Here is a 7,908-nt window from a genome sequence, read left to right on the forward strand (position 1 = left end):
AGGTTTCCCTGCCAGGACATGAGCAGTGTCCCTCTTCTGCTTCAGAAAGTGCAAATAAGGAAAACCTTGAAGGCGGTGACTTGCAGATCCTTGTCAATTATTGTCCCTCACACTTGCTGCTAGGTTAGATAATATTTTTGGTGTGGGAGTACTCCAGATACTTTCTGATGAAGTTGAAAATCCTCTTTCCCACTATCCTGAAGCGGATGCTGTTTATCTGGCAGTGACACTAAATATGGGTTATAAGCACAAAGAACAATTAATTACCAGGAATTTTTTGTACAACTGTAGCTACCAAAACCTGCATGGATGATGGCTTCTAACTGGGAGGAAGTTCCAGAGGTTAATACCATTTGGACAGTCATTTACTCAGAGAGCAGTATCCAAAATGTGTGCTATCCTACAACACTGTTTAGTTTACAATCTCTACAAAACCTTGAAGTGAAAAGTCAGTAAGCCACCTGTGTGATCTTACAAGGGTTCATCATTACATGATGAGCACATCCTCTTAAGCTTTTGCTTAAGAAGAGAAGGCTCATCCCTGTGCACTGCCTTAGCTGGAACATCAAAAATTGGTGTTTGGGATAAAAAGGGTAAGACTAGTACTAGGAATCTTTCTTTTTTTAGGTTCTTCACTGTGACCTAAGAGCAAGGGAAGGAATCCCAAAGATAAACACTGGTGTATACAGGAAAGGGTTTAGGGGGGTGTAACTGGATGATCTTTAAGGTCATTTCCAACCCAAAGCATTCTGTGATATTCTTGACAAGCTGAGTATGAAAGCAGTTGGAACAATGGTCTGTGACTAAGTCATTAATAACTGGAAGCTCCTAACTACTTACTTGGAAGGATTATTCAGGAAAGTTCTAAGGGCCAGAAGCAAGACTCCTGTACAGTGCTGAATGTATAATCAATATATTAAAAATCAATCAAATTATTATAAATCAAATAATCAATATATTAAAAAGTTTTATCTTACCTTACGCCTTGACAAGCTAATCTTCACAGGGTATCTAAGGAATTCTTGACACCCTTTGGTACTGGACATTTTAGTGGTAAGCATGACTTAGAGGAGTAAAATTGAAGCACAAAGAAATCTGATAGAAGAATTAGGTGCTGCTCAGAGACTCAAGGATGTTTTAAAGCTAATAATTCCAGCTGAAAATGAGTAGACATCTGCCACAGTTCCTTATGTAAGGAGGGGACTTGGAGCTCTGGCTATTAATTACCTTGTAGTAGTAGTTTTCTTGTGGGTGTCCACATGTTTTTGTACAAAACAATAGCAATCATCACTTCCTACATAAAAACCCTCTTTATAGATTTTTCATGGTATAGTGTAAAAGAAGTTAGTGCCCTTTGGGGAAAGAAGTCACTGAGAATAATAAGGAATAGTATTTTTCTGTACTAATAATGTTCTTCCCCAGTGGAATGTAATTGCATCTAATCAGAGAAGGGTTACAGTGCACCAGCTTACATTTGCTTGGGTACTTCTGCCATAAATCTGTGTGGGATGAGATAGAACTGGAAGGGATTGCAATATAACACGGAAACAGAGATAATGAGTGGCACTAAGATGTTGCCCCACTGCTACTCCTGTCATTATCCTACTCTACAAAAATTACTCCTGTAAAATACCTCAATGAAGGTACAATTTCAGTACTCAAGAGTACTGAAATTACAGTTGTGATTGTCAGTGTTCTGGTTTGAAAGCAAAAACTCCAAGTCAGAAATATAATTTATTAAGAAAAGGGAAAAGGAAAGCCAAAATGCATGCAATAATACAGAAGAAAAATCACTGACAAAGTCAGAATACAACCTGACACCCTGGTGGTCAGGGTGTTGGTAGCAGCCCAGTTGGATTGGTGGCTGCAGTCCTCCTGGAGTGGCAATTGTTCTTTTGTTGGAGCAGTGATCCTGTAGAAAGGGTGTAGTCTTCCTCTGAAGATCCAGTGGAAAAGACAGCCATTCCTCTGGGAATCCAGTGGAAAGACTGACTGTTCTGTCCAAAATCCCAGATTACATCCAGGTGGGGATGCTTAGCTCCTCCCTCCTGGGCTGTTACCTTCCTTTGAGTCCTGCGGTGGGTCCATTAAACAGAAACGTTATCTCAGGAGAGAAGTTATCTCTGAGTTATCTCTGAGTCATGTGGAAAGGCATTGATGGGCCCATTAACAGGAGATAAGGAAGAAACAATGCCCCTCCTGGTTTCAGCACTCTTGAGGATGGGAATAGAATATATCTTAATTTTGTAACCTAAGACAGTCAGGTAGGAATTCAGCTTCTCTTTCACTAAGACTGTTCACATCAGGATATTATAGTGAGTTCAGGAAGAAGATTCTGATTACACTGGTGATGTAATCACCAGCACCAGTGAGGACTTTATATAAACACAGTGTGCAGCTTTTAATTTGCACACCTAATTAGTGCAATTTAGTGTAGAATTTGCCACATCATACAGAGGAAAATATGGTCACTACAGCTACACCCTCATCTGTGGTTGAAATAAACTCTTGTGAAGTAAGAGCACACCACTGCTCTATGCATGGTTACACAGAGTAAATCTGGCTGTTGGTTATTGTCACTGAAGCTTCACTGGTACTAACAAAAAACCTCTCTGTCAAATCTTGTCCCCTGCCTAATTAAGAAATCAGAAAGAAAAGGAAATAAGACTGTTACCTAAAGGTGGTTACATCCTATGGTATGCAAGTACTCTCCTAATAGACAGCTATGCTTTTACTTGTAAATATGAATTCACGGGGTTATTTGATCATGGTATTTCTTCAGTAAAATGAAGAACGTGGAATTATTATTATTATTTGGATATTAGTTTATAATATTATTATATTATTATATTATCATTAAATATTATTATTATTATTATTATTTGGATAACGTGGAATTATTATCTGGATAAGTTTTACATGCTGTTACTTACACAGATTAAAATACAAATATTCTATACCATCACCCCATCATGGCATATCTGGGCACATACTGTTTGTGGTCAGTGATAGATTTATCCTCTCAGAACTCACCACAAAATAGTCACCTACTTAATGCATTTCCAGGTACCTGCTGCCCCTGTGAGCTGTAAATCACATTATTGTGGTTAATGAATCTGCCCCAAAAAAGGAACCTTCCTGAATCTTATTGATTTTTTTTTTTCCTAGCACTGAAAATATTACTTGAAATTGTCACCTTTTACCTTTCTGGCTAGAGACTGATTTTATATTAGGGCACTTGTTCACTTCATATTTATACAACATACCAAAAAAAAAATGCATTAGTTTCCAGACCAAGCAGTCACCAACTTTATAGCCAGGACATAAACCCTGAAAATAACAGCATAACATCATAATGGGAAACCTGACAGGTCGTTAACTACAGCAGTGCAAACAGCATGTCTGTAATTCACAAGTGCTTTTAGACAACAGCCTGGCCTGCAGCCTTTCAGAGCCCGTGGCATTTCAGAGCCTGCATGACCCATAAAAATACTCAGGGATGGATGGAGCACAAAATTACCAGGTCACACTGGAAGTTGTTCACTTGACACCAGAGCACATAGCAGACAGATGTTCTACCCCAACACAGAGGTGGTTCTTTAGGACCCTTTTATGACCTCCTCTAATTTATTCTTCCTGTGTCTTTAATATATATGAGTTTGTCGTGAGGATTTTGGTGAAGAATGAAGGTCTTTATTCAGAGAGATCATTTTACAAATATTAAATGAGATGCAGAATAAATGGAAAAATGGATAAACTGAGTTCAAGGCAGTAGTTGGAGGCTGGGAGAGAATCATGCAGCCAGTTCAGATATGCCTGTGCCATCAGGCTGGTCTGTCTGGTGTCCCTGTGCTGTTGATTAAAGAAGAAAAAACGTTCCTGTGGATCCTTTGAATCAGGCCTGTGCTTTGGCTGACATGAAGCAGTGCAGCTGGCCCAGCAGAGAAGAAGCAGGATGGGCACTGAGGGCCTGGCACCTCATGCACAGGCATTACCAGATCTGCCACTGCAATTAATAGAGCTGGAGAATGTTACAAATTATTATCTGCAGTGACATTTTGACACTGTCTCATACTATAACTTCAGAGGCAAGGCAGGAAGAAGGCTGGATGTGTCTAGGCCAAGGAACAGCCCCATTCCACATCCACTTGTTCCAGTTCCAAATGAAACCCAAAGGCTGAAAGCACTTGCAGTAAAACAATGACATTTCAATCGACAGATGAAGAAATTGGATTTTTCCTCCTTGCTTATAAAATTGGCCAAGTTGGGTTTAGTTGAGTTTCTGAAATCCAGGCATCATGTGGTTTCTACACTACAATAATTAAGATACAAGTCTGGCTGAAGTAGTTGCTACAAAAGCAAGAGCTGCTTCCAGTTTAGAAAATCCTAGGTTATTACTTCTGTCTGAAAATAGGTCACACTGGAAACAGTGGGATTTGCTTGTTGAGACAAACGCTACAGCCCTTGAATAAAGGCCATTAGAAGCTGATTCTTTAAAAAAAAAAAAAAATATATATATATATATTTACAAGATTGTATTCCCTTTACAGTGGTTTTATTTAAAACCATCTCTTTCAGGTTTTTTAACTGCAGTGAAATTATTTATTTCCACAGCTGTGCAGTGAGCCTCCATCTCTTTTGTCCCAGAGTGTTCACACTGCAATTCCATTAATAATGTGCTTTTTGAGGAAATCACATTTTAATACGGTATCCTGTGCTTCTCATGGAGGAGAGGGGCTGAATGGGAGGATTAAACCTGTGCACTGGCATCATGCTGGTGTTACCACAGCAGTAACAGCACAAAATGAACAGGATGCTCAGCTCTGAGAGGAGCTGCTCCTCCAAATCTCAGTCAGGTGCAGTTAAAGCCATATCAGGATGCAGCTGGGAGTGATAGCTAATTCCCAGCTTTAGTCCCAATTTAGAACTGCAGGATTTAGCTGTTCTGTATGACTCAGAATACAGCGTATGACATAGGAGAGAACATCTCAGATTATGAAGTCAACACTTCTGTTTTTCCAAACTGGGCTACCTACGTAGGTCATGGCTTCAGAATTCCCTTTCACGAGTGCATGTCAGGGCATTTCCCAGGAGGGAGTTCAGATTCCATTTTGCTTTTCCTATCCTGCAGTTGGGCATCTTCAAATAGCTTTTCTTCCTTCAGATGAGGCTTTCCTAAAACAAAGAACAAATGACTAAAATCTAATTGGCTATGGCTGAAACACTTATATTGCATGGCCTTGGCAGGCTCTATTATCCACACACTGACATCTTCAGAATTACTTAATATTTTAATGTGCATTTAAAATTGGTTAACAGGAGTATAAATTAAACTAATAGGAAAACTTGTCTCTCAAGGTTTTATTGCTCATTGTAATTTTATGATTATGGGCTTGCTGCTTTGTGGCAGGACTTGTGTTGGTTTAGTTTCAGAGAGTGCAGTAGGGAGAAAGAAGGTGGTGCCTCACCCAGAACCTGGTGAAACCAATGGAACTCCTGCCATTTAACTGTCTCGGGCAGAGAGTGCAGTAGGGAGAAAGAAGGTGGTGCCTCACCCAGAACCTGGTGAAATGGTCCTGCCATTTAACTGTCTCGGTGCAATGGTCACATCATTCTCACTGCCAAAGGCTTGGATTTACTTTCCCAGTTTAGAACATTGTCCAGAGAAAATTCATATTTAGATAGAATTTTAAATACTTTTCCCCAACTTATTTTACATGATTCTTCATGCAACTCCTGTGCCTCATTTAGTAAAAAAAGAGTAACCAAGAGGGGAAAAAAAGATGAAAATTGCATATTTGTTGAGCTGTGACATGAGAGTTGTGTGTTAAAGCAGCTGCTCCTCTTGACCTTAACAAGCACGTTTTTCCCATGAGAAAGTGCCTACGAAAGATCATCTGCAGCCATAAAAACCTATGTGAGAATGCTTCAGTTAAGCAGCCCAGAACACTGGACCGTGGAGGCTGTGTGGAATGTGTGAGAGTGTCCAAGATAAAAGAGCAAGAAACATCTGTTCTGCCGTTTCTTTGTGTGATTGGTTAGTCTCCTAATAACTATGGCTGCATTGTTTGATCCTACACTTGTACACTGAAAAAACATATAAATACTGGTGTGTGCTTAATAAAGTGATTCTGTTGATTTAAAACAGGGTCTCTGTTTTTTCCAGTCACTACACTTTGTGTAGAGATATGACTCAATTCCTACACCTCTCAGGGAAACCCAGATGGAATTCTGGAAAGGCCAGAGGAAAAGTACTAATTAAAGTGTCAGAAATTTCATTGAATTAAAAGACATGAAGCTCTTCTTTTCGCAGGTTTGTCTGCCTTACCATTATTTGTCCTTTGTTGCTGATTCTGTAACTACTCTTTTCACAGCCTTTTCTCAGTACATTAATAAATTACATCTGGGCAGGCTCAGATATTTGCTTAAGGAAGTAGTCACTGTAAAAGATGACTCAGAAACTCTTCCAGCTTGTTACATCAAGTAATGAATATTTATGGTTATTGGTATCCGTTTCTCATAACAAACACTACATTTGCATAGTTTTTGCATTAAAACTTTTCCTAAAATACCATTAGATTGTAAACATAAAGACATGAAGGAGCTTCAGAATGTGAATATTATGAAATACAGAAGAAAAAGAAACTTCCTTGGTTTCACACACAACACACTTTGATTTATAAAGTGCAGCTTGAAACACAGGAATTTTTTTTTCCAACAGTTTTCACTTTCAGAACTGGTTTAGTGTAGTAGCAGTGTGAGTAGATGGTGAATTGCTGCTACCTTCCCGAAAGCATCTCCAGGAAGGGTCTTCTATATGGAATTCCAACAGGGTTTATTGAAGCTACACACCAAAGGAGTCCAGGGATAGAACACAGGGAAAAAAAGAGGGTCCAAGTTTAAGTATAGGAAAGGGTGGGGGGGGATGGGGCGTGCAGGGCACAGCATCAGAGATCAATGATCTGAGGGCACAGGGGTGGCACCTGTGCAGGGCAAAGGGCAAGAACCAACAGGGAACGGAATGCCTGGGTGGATCAGTGGGGATACAAGGACCAGTGGGGAAACAGGGATCAGAGAGCTTTCTAGAACTGGGGTACAAGGATGGTAAATGGGATAGGTAAAGTCAACTGGCCAGTGGGGAAGGCAGAACTGGGATCAGTTAACATGGTGCCACAGAACGCCGTGGCAGAAGCCTTTTTCCTCAGCTTGATTTGTGGGGAATACTTGGAGGCTGTGGTCTACGCTTCCAGGGCATGACCCTCAGTCCTTCCCTGGCAGGCTCATGCCCTCCCCAGTTCAGCCATCTTAGTTCTGGTTTGTGGGCTTGTTGAGATTGATGTCTAGATCTGCAAACTTTATTCAAGTACTTTAAAATGCACATGAATGGCCAAGGAAAAGAAGGTAAATATTTGAGATACACAGCTTCTTCCAAAAGGCTCTGAGAATTTGGCATCTAACTGGCTTAGGTAAGAAGATACCAGGAGGCACCTACTGTATCATTTAGTGCCTGTAGACCCTCATAATTCTGTCTGTAAAGTTCCAAAGAACTCAAATAATCTTTAAGTAAAAACTTCAGTGACTGGAAGAGTATCCTTTGTTCTCTTAGGAGTTGAAAGTGGGGTAAATAACTGAAGAATTAGTTAACTCCCCACTTCCTAAACCCTGCCACAAATGGAAATCCAGAGAAAGTTAAATGCTTTTAAAGAACTGTAGGCAGCAGAAACTGGTTTAGGTGAAAGATGTTCTCGTTTCTGGAAAGATTTCTGGTAAACTGTTTCTAATGTGCCCTTCAGGAAGCTGTTACTGAGATACTGGCATTTAATTTTCAATTTCCTGCCTGACCTTGTTGTGCAATATTTTGCATTGGTATTCATGCATAATGTACATTAAGACACCTTCAGCTACTCA

This window comes from Pyrgilauda ruficollis, unplaced genomic scaffold (assembly GCF_017590135.1).
Source record: "Pyrgilauda ruficollis isolate IOZ18807 unplaced genomic scaffold, ASM1759013v1 scaffold72, whole genome shotgun sequence".
Lineage (NCBI taxonomy): Eukaryota > Metazoa > Chordata > Aves > Passeriformes > Passeridae > Pyrgilauda > Pyrgilauda ruficollis.